The 13,431-nt window shown below is 36.9% G+C and overlaps 1 protein-coding gene across 5 annotated transcripts in view; it reads left to right on the top strand.

The window, feature by feature from the left end:
- Window positions 1-13,431, top strand: part of PCDH15 (protocadherin related 15) — a 1,516,422-nt gene that overhangs the window by 996,203 nt on the left and 506,788 nt on the right. The gene's annotated exons all lie outside the window — the stretch shown is intronic.

Raw genomic sequence — 13,431 nt, 5'->3', positions numbered from 1 at the left:
TCCAGAAGTTTCCAGTGTTAATATATGGACAATCTTTCAGTATGTTGGCAGCTATTAGAGTGAGCTCTAGATTAGTGAGCACTCATTAAAATGTATTATTTTAGCTATTATTGCTAGCTGCAATTTTTGGTACAAAAATGTACAATATCATAATAATATTGTAAATGTTTATAATTAGTTGTATTTATTTCATTTCCTTAATGTATTTTTAATAATTTTGTTAATCAAAATTTTATGGTATATGTATATATGAGCAGCATTTCTTTTTTTTTTTTTTTTTTTTTTTTTTGCGGTACGCGGGTCTCTCACTGTTGTGGCCTCTCCCGTTGCAGAGCACAGGCTCCGGACGCGCAGGCAAGATCTTCCCGGCCCGGGGCACAAACCCGTGTCCCCTGCATTGGCAGGCAGACTCTCAACCACTGCGCCACCAGGGAAGCCCTGAGCAGCATTTCTTTATATATAAACCATTGTTCACTTAGGCAGATCACTGTTATTGATTGTTAATTTTCATTCAATTTGAAATGAAACAATTTCTTGTAAAGCAAGACAAATATAGAGTACAATGAATATATATTTAGATAAAAATATACAATATAAGAAATTTTGTGCAACAAAACGTTTCTTCAAAAAATATTTAGGCCAATGTTAACTTGGTTCAAGCATGAGCTACATGTTTACTTTATTCTGTTTATATAGAAGGAAATCAAGTATTGAATGAGTGGATCTTCAGGAAACTGTAAAATTCCTTTCAATTTAGAGATTCTGTGATACTAAAATCTAAGTTTAATATCAAATTATAGATTCATACATTATTAGACTTGAAAAGAACATAAACATTTATGTAAGGAATGTTAGTCTCCAGATATAGACAATATAGGGCTCTTATACCACTATCTAATTTTTACACTGTCAGGAGGAAACGTTTAAAATCACTGTTGAGTATTTTCTAATATTTACTAGAAACATCTCATGCTTAACAAATACTTCTGATGTTTCTCTGAATAAAGAATGTTTGTCTTCATAATAGTCATGGTTTTAATTTTACTTTTTACTCTATTAAGTTGTTGAACAATTACTGTCCCAGAAAACTTTAGGAAAGACCCCTGTACCTAATAATAATTTGAAGTTCCAGTCCTTATCTTTGAATTCCTCTATTTAGGTTTGATAACGGGGATGGGACACAACCAAAAATAACCACTGTCATTGCATTCATGTAAGTTTTGACTCTGTAAAGGTTTGGCAAGTGTAACACGTTTTGTCTTGGGATAAGATCTCTTTCTCCTCTTTGTATATTTCAAAGAGAATCTGTTTGGATTTTGAGTAGTAAATAATCCTTTCATTTAGGCTCAGGATCTTTGATTTAAATAAGATGATGTTACAGCCCAGCTGAGCTCCCAACAGAATGTAGTTAAATGAATGACCTAGTCAACACCATACTGAAGAGAGGAACCACCCAGCAGAGCTCAGCCTACACACATAATCTTAAGAAAAACTAAATTGTTGTTTTAAGCCAGAAAAAAAAAAAAAGGCATCCAGTTACCTGATCGCTATTTTATCAAGTAGCTAGCAAAACAACTGTGCTTTACAATAGTATGTGGACTTATTCATTTTGCTCTTAGAGCTGATTTTAATAGTGACTTTTGTTCTGACTACTAATGAAAGTTTCATAGTTATACTTTGAGCCCAAGAATTTCACACCCACTCTCTTGGTTTGGGCTGCTATAACATAAATACCATAGATTGAGTGGCTTAAATAACAACCATTTATATCTCATAGTTTGGATGATGGGAAGTCCAAGACCAAGGCACTAGCAAAGCTGGTGTCCCGTGAGGATCTACTTCCTGGCTTGTAGGCAGCCACCTTCTCTTACGTGGCCAAGAGAAAGACCATCTCTTTTGTGTCTCTTCTTATAAGGGCATCATTTCATTCCCTTATAATAGGCATATAATGAGAGTGCCACCTCCTGATTTAATGACCTCTCAAAGACCCCTTTTCCAGGGCTTCCCTGGTGGCGCAGTGGTTGAGAGTCTGCCTGCCGATGCTAGGGGACGTGGGTTCCTGCCCTGGTCCGGGAAGATCCCACATGCCGCGAAGCTGCTGGGCCCGTGAGCCATGGCCACTGAGCCTGCGAGTCCGGAGCCTGTGCTCCGCAATGGGAGATCCCAGGACAGTGAGAGGCCCACGTACCGCAAAAAAAAGAAAAAAAAAAAAAAAAAAGACCCCTTTTCCAAATACCATTACGCTGGGGATTAAGGGGTTTCAACATATAAGTTTTGGAGGAATGCAAACAGTCCATAGCACCTACCTAAACCAAATCACTAAAACAGAGACTCAAAATTTTTTTGGAGACTGGTACTGATTCTGCAAGTTGCAGTGGCTAATATAGTAAATTGTGGTTAGGAGGTATACTGTGATATCATGTATACCCACAGTTGTAAGAAAATGCTTATTACTATGTATTTAAATAATTTAAGAGATTTTTATGTTGTTGTTGTTGCTGTTTTTCAAATTCTTTTTTCTGATCAGGAGAGTTGAGGTCTTTTTCTTGCTGTTGTTCATGAAGGGAAGTTGGAAATTTTAGTGAGGGAATTGCAAAGTTGCATACCAAAGGGTGTGAGTAGCAGGAGAGTGAATAGAGCCAGTAATTTTACCAAAAATACATGGTTTAGACATATTTTATTTTTTACTTCTTGTTTTCTTTTGTAGGGAGAGGGGAATCTTTTACTTTTTCATGTGAAAAATGAGTTAGTATTATAGAGAGAAATCCTTCTATATTACGACCCCAAACAAACTCAGGCATTTAGTGAGTTACATAATTCTATATTAATCACACACCAATTTGGTGATTAATAAAGTATATCATTAGTGACATTACATTGAATTATTTATTCAGTAAATTATATAGGAATAAAATAAGGAAGTTCATCTATGAATAGCTTTAGGTTAGAATTTAACTAGGTCCATTCAAACTAGTAAATTCACTAAATTTTAATGGATTGTTAAAAATATCACAATCAAAAAACATTTTACAGGCCCATATTGATATAAAAGAAATTTTTCTTTGATTAAAATTTTAATAAGAAATCCAATTAGTATACAATGTCTTTCCAAATTTATTACCAAATCAAGATTAAAATGTTGCTGTTTCTCTATTTATGTTGCTAGCACAATTTTCCTTTTTTATCCATCTCTCTTTTTACCCCTAGTCTTTCTTCAGGTAGGCATATTGTGCTAATTTTGTGAGACTGAATTTCCATGTGACATACATGATAACTCTGAATTTATATTGCATCTGTTATTTCTATTTTGCCTCTAGACTTGACTGTGATCCCAAGCAACACAATATGTTACCATTTAATTTTATAATATGCCATTTGCACAGCTTTTTCTCTCTCTTTTTAATTTTTTTGCAATAGTTATATTAATGGAACTGCTAGAATAAGTCTGAAGACAGGCACAAAAGGAAAATGACACACAGATGAGGATTTAATTCTTCAATTATTTACTTATTGATTGATTGATTATTTTTTTTTAATATAAATTTATTTTATTTTTATTTATTTTTGGCTGCATTGGGTCTTTGCTTTCTCTAGTTGCAGCGAGCTGGGGCTACTCTTCGTTGTGTGGGCTTCTCATTGCGGTGGCTTCTCTTGTTGCAGAGCACGGGCTCTAGGGATGCGGGCTTCAGTAGTTGTGGCTCGCGGGCTTAGTTGCTCCACGGCATGTGGGATCTTCCCGGATCAGGGCTCGAACCCGTGTGCCCTACATTGGCAGGCGGCTTCTTAACCACTGCACCACCAGGGAAGCCCCTTACAAACAAGTTTTTAAAAATTCAGACGAGATTGCAAACTGACATGGTTTCCTGGTTCCTTCTGCTAACCCAAATTGGGATATATGATAGATATGTGAAAGAAGTTGGTGGATCTCAGAAACTAATATTTTTTTAAGTGTGAGAAATCCTTTGGAATATAGAAGTTAGCTGAGTCCTGTTACCTTGAGGAAAACAGAACCCTAAAAAAGGAGGTTTGAAGGCCAGGGCTAGAGAATAAGCTGGCCCTCAAACATGAGAGGATCCTCGCCTCCTTCATCACTAAGAGCAAAAGCAGTCTTCCACTCTGGTGGACCTGTATTGAACTGCACCTACCAGGATGATGTCAGAGCCTGGCTAAAGATGGATATAAATTACAACAGATAAAGTAAGAAAGGCTGGTCTGTACCATTCTCCACTTCACTCCTTGGGATAGTTAATAACCATACAGAGCGGCAACAGTTGTTGAGCTGTAATTTCACTCCTCCACCCAGGTACACATTACCGACAGAGACTGTTGATGTTCTAGAATATGAACGAGCGGTCATTCCTGGACTAACCAGGTGTTGACTTGGGAGTTGGTTTGCTGCGATATTCTCGAGCTATACAGGACGACTTTGGAAACCTGTTGGACTCGGCCGGAAGGCACCAGCCATAGAGACAGACCTTCAATTATTTAAAAATTGCTTGTTAGGTTTGCTCTTAGATGGAAAAGATGAAATGATGGAAAGAGAATGTGGAGTGAAACATCAGTTATACTAATTACCTAATGTACTCTCCTGAAATTTGGCTAATGCTCATTTTTACGCTAAATATGGGCTTTGTGTTACTTCCTTTTGAAGATGAAATTCTTTTTCTTGTGAAGATTTGGCTAAAGGAATGATCTAGATCTCTACATTTCAAACTTGGCAATACATACTTTTAATATTTTTCCTTTCTGGAAAAAATAAATGTAAATAACAAACTAGATTTTGGTGCTACTAGCTTTCATAACAACTTTTGGGCATTTAAATTTTGGAGTTTACTAGCTTGCTAGTTTCCATGTTTTTCTTCATAGGACATGATTTACTTTCTCTCTGCAGATCTAATACTTTAAAATGTTTTATTTTATTCTTTCAAATTTTTTCAAATCTACATGCCTGCCAATCAGAATTTCTTATCAAAATGAGACAATCAGTAGCATTGCTATAAGCAAAGAAGCTGAATGTTTTTGTTGATCTGTGTAGTTTTGGGTGAGCAGTGGGGAGTGGTTGGTAAATAAATGGTCAATATCTTTAGGATTTTGTAAAATGCTGGAAATATTTTTAAGGTGACTAGATATTTGGACCTTTTGAACCTGCCCACCTCTAATGTCCCTTACAGAAATAAAAATACAGAAATCTATGATAATGAACTTCAGTATCCAAAATTAGCCTCAGGCTTAAAGGAAGATATGACTGTATAAAAGTAGTGATCTTTGCCAAGTGAACATTTCATTTTTTTCCCTGTATTTTACTTGTTCATTCATTCAATACAAGTACTTTATAAACATCTAGTATGCAACTGGCTCTAGGCTACACTCTACAAGCAAAACATTTAGTCACTGTTCTCAAAGATCTGTGTTTAATGATAAACACATGTGTTAAGATGCAATTAAGCACATTCGATGACTGCTATTACAGGAATAGTAATACTAAAAATAAAAGGAACACTTAATAGAAGCAATGGACCCAGACTTGGAAGGCTTCCTGAGAGAAGTGATTTCTCACCTGAGAATTGCAGGTCATGTAGGAATTTTCCAAAGAGGAGGTGTGTGAGGAAGGGGAAAAGGGAGAAAGTTTTCAGAAAAATGGAACAGAAAGTGCTTTGAGAAAAATGCAGACTGTAATGTAGTATTTAAGTGCATAAACTGTGAAGATAAGAATAGAGTAATATGTTAGAATTGAATCATGAAGGGCCCCACCTTATCATGAAAGTAACCAGGCAAAGGGTTTAGCAGGGGTTAGCGTGACCCTATTTGTGGATTTGAAGGCTCAGAGAGCACTAAGGAGAACAGATTAAATGAGTTAGGCTAGAGGCACGGGAAAATGTCAGAGTCTATTACACAAACTAGGGCAAGAGAAATAGTGTCTGAAATAAATTAATGACAGTGAGAGGGTAGAAAGAAGTATGCCAATTTAACATATATTTATATGTCAGATTTGATGATAGACTGAAGATGGGAGAGAAGAGTGATGACGGAACCAAGATCACAGGTTCAGCACCACTGTGCACCTATAGGCTTGTTCATTCATAGATGGCCACAGAGCAGTTTGATAGGTAGAGATGACCTTGAAAAGAACCTGAATTGTCAAAAAACACTGGAGTCTACCACAAGAAGGAAGAAAAATTTCCCTCTTGATCCCTTAGACCATCCATTGGTTTCAGAATACAAAGACAAAAGAACTAGGGACACAGTCCAATACGGTGTATTGTGTATGTACTGTGGAGTCAGACTGCCTACTTATGAAATCATTCTGCTACCCATCTTGGATCAATTCCTTAAGCACTTCTTTGTCTAAGTAGGGACAATAGCTTCCTCATAGTATTATGTAAAGAACATATAATACATTATGATTGAAAGCGTTAAAGCATTTAGCACAGACCTTGGAAATGCCCTAAAAATTTTATCACTTTGTGTATATCACTGTGTTACGACGTGGCCTTGAGGGAACTTGTTGACAGTGTACACACAGATGGATCAATGAAAGTTCATTACCACTTTTAAAATAATTCCCATGATAGTCCCTGACAATAATAATCATCTTTACTTGCATCTATGCACACAAATTTCACAGACACCAGTTGTTTATTAGTAGTCTCTTCTTCTCTGAAGCAATGCAGAAATGGTAATTAATTACCGTGGTTTTTGTTTTTGCTAATTGATTTACATTTGCTTATCTACGTATGTATAAATAAAATACATTTCAGGAAAAAATACTGTGTAATTGCTATGATGTCTTAATATCTCTATAGGTCCAGCAAAATGGAATGCAAATGAATTAAGATTTATTGAGTATCTACTATGTGCCAAACACCTCACTAGGTGCTTTACATGTATTCTCTGTAATGTATGTAAGGATCTTGCAGGTAGGAATTCTTCTTAGAACTGTGAAGATAAAGATATTAGGGTTTAATGATATTAAATTGTCTAAATATATAAAATAAAATGATGGATTTAGGAAGTAAATTTAGATAGCTGGTCACATCTTTAGATGAAGTTTAGGTTCCAATTAAAGGAAATGGTGCATATTACAATAATTTGTTTTTTGCAACTTCCATATAGTACAATAATCATTGGCATTAATGGTTATTGAAATATTAAATAAATAGAATCAATGGTTCCAAGCTAACTTAATTGCTGAAATACAACTTAAATTTACATGATGAAACTAAATAACATTTACACCAAATATTTGAAAAACAAAATATGGTAAAACATTGTGTTCCTTGCTGTAAGTATTCCAATCCAAAATGTAAATACTATATATTTAAAACATTCTAAAAGTTATTTAAAGTTGTGAAAACATACTAGTCTAAGATTAATTTTATATAGTCCTCCATGTAAAGTGGTTGGGCTTACCTGAAAAAAGAAATTAAATTCATTTTTACACTTTTAAATAATTTATTTCACTGATGAAGAACTGGGGACACTATAAAAATCAGTATTAACTCTTCTGTAATCTATTTTATAAAGTTTGTCAAAATTTCAGTTATCTGTCATTTGTAGCTTGAAAGGTGTTTATGTTTTGTTTTGAGTTTTTGTTAATAAATGATTTATTTCCAGAAGAAATACCTGTGGATAATATTTGGTTCATTATATCATTCAGTCTTGGAATGTTCTTCCTTCTTGCCTGCCTTTAAATCTTTGTCTGTTCATTAGCAGCCTATCCTGAAAACCTGTTATGTGCTCAACCCTGCCCTTGAAAGGAGAATATCTTGAAGGGTTGGTTTGATTTAACAAGCTTGGTGATCATATGAAAAATTAAGCTACTTTCATATAGATGACTCAGTAACCCAGGAGAAGCTTGCTCTAGTGGCTTTAGTACAGGATTTGATACCACAAACACCAGTCCTTGTTCTGATCCTATAATTACTACCTGGGCACCCTTGGGCAAATCACTTACCCTTTTTGATCTAGTTTTTCCTCATCTGTGACACAGATTGATTTGAGACTATTTTTTTCCTTGACTTCTAAGAATCTTAAGTTTTGGTATATCATTAATGCCACCACCATCTAGTTCCTCGAGCCAGAAAGATGAAAGTCATTTCTGACACCTCCCATTCTCTCATCTCCCACATTAAATACATTAGGACATTTTGTCTATTATACCTACTATGTCTTGCTCAATGCTTGCTTTCTCTTCTGCCACAACCAGGATTCAAGCATCATGTTCTGACAAACAGCAGAGCTGGGCATATCCAAGTGTTTAGTAAAAAATTATTAGACAAATGAATGCATGAATCTAGTCATGAAATCACAATTCCCAAACAGTTCAGTGTGGAATCATTAGTGTCTTATTAGGCTGCCTCATACCCCATTTTATTCCTTTATTTTAGTTCAATCGGTGTCTCCCTCAATATTGAGATTAGCGTGTATTATTCTACCTTTGTTACTTCCCAAGCCATCTATGGAAAAGGAACAACTCTTCAATGTTTTTATTTTGAAAGATTTCAATGCAGGCTTATAATATACATGTAAAATAAAGAGGTAAATGGAGATAGCTAAACCAAGTGGCCAAGGAAATGTCATAAAATGCCCCCAAATATTAATAGTAAGATTTGCCATAAATAAAAAATATTTCAGATTTTAGTCAAGGATAATACTAATACTTTATTCAAGTCTGGGTGAAGAGACCACTGAAATAGGGACTTAGTCCTAAATTAGCTTCTAAACTTTTTGTGTGTCATTATAGCGCTTAAGTTTCTTCATCAATGGATTAGAAATGGTTTTGCATGAAATCTCTCTAATACTGGAATTCTGTAACCACCTACAAAAGGATTATTCTCTCATAGAAATAATGTTTATTATATTTCTTTCCCTTATTTCAATCCTGTCCCTCACTCCTTGTTTCCAGGAATAATCCTCATGAAATATTGACTACATGTCAGTCTCAGTTCTAAGATCTTTACATACATTAAGTCATTTATTCCTCACTATAACCTAAAGAAGTATGTGTTACTATAAGTATGTCATTGAGTAAGCTAAGGCACTGAAAGGTTAATTAATTTTTCCAGGGTCAGCACAGCTAGTACTGGCCCTGGGACTCAAAGGCAGAAATCTTGGCTTGAGAATGTGTTATCCTAACCACTAGGCAACACTCCCTGTTGAGTTCAGGAACTGAGGTATGCCTTGAAGGGAGTCAGAGGGAGGCATGTATGGTGGATGCCTGACATCAAGGGTAAGTCCTGCATGTACATAAATAAAAATTTAAAACATGAGATAATCTACGATAAAATGTTTATATAAAGCACTAGATAATGAGAGAAGATTCATTCTGCAAGCATCAGAGAGAATGTTGTCAAAGAGATGACATTTGAACCAACTATCAAATGCTAAGTACAAGATAGAGAAACCCTGACAGGTGGAATAAAAGTCATGAGAAGTCAAGGAGCCATGAAGGGATATGAAATGTTAGGTTTTTATTTGTATGTTTGTTTAAATGTTTAAATTTATTTTATTGAAGTATAGTTGATTTACAATGTTGTGTTAGTTTCTGGTGTACAGCAAGGTGATTCAGTTATACATACCTACAATAGTTTCCACTGAAATGTTAGGTTTTGAGGTTGAGTGAATAGTATGGGAAGAAGAAAGTTTGTATTAAGGTAGGGTGTGAAAGGCTTCATATATCAGGCCAGATGTGTAATCTTAATGCCAGAGACATTTAATAGTCTGGAATTATTGAAGTTTCCTAACCACTACACTCATACATTTGGGATTTTTCAAGACAATAACTTTTATAGCAGTGTGGAAGAAAGTAATTGTCCCTGGACTAAGGGATGCTGTTGGACCTACCTTAATTCCAACACTGGCTGGTAAGAAACAGATGGAGAAAGGCTACAGAGTAAACAATAAAATGTGGTTGTCCAAAAGTAAAGAACAGAATTTACAATTCTAATAAGAGACAAGCATATGCGAAGATACATCCTTTAAATAACAGAAGTACATAAAACACACATAAGAAGCACACATACTATTGTCAAATTAAAGCATGCCTCCCTATCATAGTCAAGAGAGGGAAATACTGGGTTTTCTCATCACTCACCTAGATGTGAGGCCAAGGGGAAAGCGGGAGGGGAGGGCTTGAAAGTCGTTATCAGTCAACATCAACAATGCAGTAAGACTCTTTATCAAAGTGTGAGAAAAACTCTGAGAGGGAAAATAGGAAATATGGTGTCTAGACACTTAAGAATTTATCATTGTTCCAGAGAAATGAAGCATCCATTCACTAATCAGTTAAAGAGGAACAGAAATTGGGTTTGGTTAACTGATAGTATGAGTGCTTCCTATAAGACATCTGCTGGCCTTTCAGAGAAAAAAGAGTGCATAAAAAGATTGTTACTATCCCTGTTTGTCTCTGAAGATTAAACAGGATTATAGTCAGCATGCAGAGATAATATTGTTATAACACAGGTTTTTTTTTGTTTTTTTTTTTTGCGGTACGCGGGCCTCTCACTGCTGTGGCCTCTCCCGTTGCGGAGCACAGGCTCTGGACGCACAGGCTCAGCGGCCATGGCTCACGGGCCCAACCTCTCCGCAGCATGTGGGATCTTCCCGGACCGGGGCACGAACCCGTGTCCCCTGCATCGGCAGGCGGACTCTCAACCACTGCACCACCAGGGAGGCCCCAGTAACAGTTTTAACAAAAAAATTCTCTGGTTAAAACTTCCTGTTGAAAAAATTTTTTTGTTAATTTAAAAATTGTTTTAATGTAAGAGAGTTCCTAAGATTTTGATTATTGTTTAACATAAGAACCTTAAAACTTATGTTTTCCATTAGGTTCTTCCTAATTATGGACACTAGGAGGGGCTAGAGGTGATTTTATTAATCTGCTCTAAAATTTATCTGCCCCTACCCCCCAATTTAAAAATTGAATGTTTGATTACTGGCATGTATATAATTCTATGATATTGGCAACCCTACAGCTTGCTTGGGAAAGTAATAAAGTGATTAAACATCTAAGTCTTTTAATGGACACTCCAGAACCTGGCTTCTTCTCTTCCCTCCTCTGATTACCTTCCTCTGGGCATGTCAGATCTCATAACTGACTTAGAGGATAGAAGAGATAATTAACCCACAATAATGTTTCAAAACACTTTACCTGTTTCAGTCCATAGTTTCTGTTTAGGTTGAGGAGGCAGATGCCACTCTTAAAAGGAGAAATAATAAATGATATGTTTTAATTATGCATGTTTTCCATGTGGCCCAATTATCATGAGCAGTAGAAGACAGTATTCTTTGAAGGTCAGAGAAATTTTGTATATTAGAGAGGAGATACTCTAACATTACGAAACTGAATAAAATCTAATTTTCTCAAGGAGAAAGATTTTATACTCAAATATAATTAGTTACTATATATGGGATATCTGTACAGAGAAATTGAATAATGTACTTTCTCAAAGTTTTAATTTAAGGATATATCTTTCCATATCAGGTCGTTCATGAATAATAGTGGTTTTGTCCTTATAGTGTTTATTTTTCAAATCAAAAATCATTCAGAAATTCATGTGGAATTTTTATTGACTATTCTATGATTTGATGAAATCTAAGTAACCAAGAGTTCAAGACTAGAAGACTTTGAGTGATATTATCTGTATGTGTAATGCTAAGATATAATATTTATATTAAATCAATTTTGTAGACTATTACTACCATTTGACCCTTTAATAAGCTGTCCTGTTTCTGATTTATTCAAATGGCATATAACTGTCCAATGATTACCTTAGTAACAGCTTTATAAAACGTTAATGGGAAGAATCTCAAAGCTGAGATAACAGGAAATGGTGAATAAAGAGGAGAAAAAAGTCAAATATGGTTTAAAACAATTAAATATAAATAACTGAATAAACAGTGGTATCTTTTGTAGGATCTTGAAGGTTGACAAAGGAAAAAGGTTTAGAGGAAAATAATCTGGTTTTGTAAATATTGACCTAGAAATACAACAGGAAATAGTTCAGTGTATATTTGGATACAAAATGATGTAGCTCAATATCAGTTTACAAACTGGATTTTGAAGTACTGACATGTAGTTAATAGTCATGTTACCAAGTGCAAGTCTGTGTACCTGAAGCACAGTGAGGCCCAACGATACCAAAATGCTGGAGTTTGGAGCAGAGAAAGGTTTATCACAGGGCCATGCGAGGAGACAGGTGGCTCATGCCTTAAAAGCCGCAAACTCCCCAAAAGCTTTCAACAAAGCCCTTTTATAGGAAAGGTAAAGGAGGGGTGTGGTTAATTGTTGCAAACTTCTTGGTGTCAGATCCTCCTCTATTCTTGAGGTCAGGTCCTGATGTTCCTGTAAACCTCCACCAAAACGGATGTTATTCTCTGTTCTGACGAGAAAGGGCAAGGTCCCAAGGCTCAACTTTCACCCTCCAAGGTCCAGGCCCTGGCTAAGAGGAGGGGGTCCCTGCGCGAGTTGGTTACACTGCTCGGGAGCATTGGTCCATCTCCCAGTCTGGGTCCTCCCGCCAGTACCCAAGTCCAGATGAAGAGGCAGATCTCAGCTGGCAGTGTCCTCAGGGCCAGGTCTCCAGACCCTGACCAGTGCCATCACTGAGGGAGCCAGGCGCTCAGGACCCAGGCAGACCTCAGGCTCCCCAGGCCACCTAAACAGAGGCCAGATCCCACGGATCGTGGCCCATGGAGACTGCCACCGCCATTAGGTCCCGGAGGTGGGGATGGGGGAGAGGTTTGGCCCTGCTTCAAGGCCTGGGCCCCGCCCCTGGGCGGCCCTGGCGAGGGCTCTGGAGCTCTGCAGAACACAACCCTCAGCCTGTCCCTAGACCCCCACCTCCCCTGGCAGCCTGAGTCCGTAGGGCCTAGAGGGTCCCGGCAGACGGCGGAGATCCGACCCTCACGGTACTCGCTGTCCGGAGGACTACTGCGTGACCGACGGTTGGTGGAGCAGGATCTCTAATGGTCTCGCGATAACAATTTCGCGCTAAGGGAAGCGTGCTAGAGGTCCCGTGCTCACGGCTGCGTGCCCGCCCTACGCTTATTACAGTCAAGCCTTTAGTAACAGGCAACTTCTCTGGAAGAAAAATATAGCTAGAAAAGAGCTGAAAACGGACATTTGTATCATTATAACTACTACTTTATGTCCTAGCTTATTTATGGAAATATAGGGCCTAAGAAGAATCAGAAAAACAAATCAAGCCACCTCATTTAATCCAGGTAAGAAGACACTTTCTTTATCATGGGTCGCAAGGAAACAGATTTCCAAAAAAGGAAAGATATGTGACCATCAGATTATATATGGTATGAAAGCTTAGGTAGTAAAAGATATTTTTGTAAAAAACACTGAAGAAACTGGAAGTCAACTTCTCGATAATGAAGGTAGATAGAAGAGGTATGAAATAAGTTGCATGGAGGGAAGAAACA

This window comes from Kogia breviceps, chromosome 2 (assembly GCF_026419965.1).
Source record: "Kogia breviceps isolate mKogBre1 chromosome 2, mKogBre1 haplotype 1, whole genome shotgun sequence".
Taxonomy (NCBI): Eukaryota; Metazoa; Chordata; class Mammalia; order Artiodactyla; family Physeteridae; genus Kogia; species Kogia breviceps.
The sequence above is the reverse complement of the archived record's forward strand: the minus strand, read 5'-3'. Positions and strand labels throughout refer to the sequence as shown.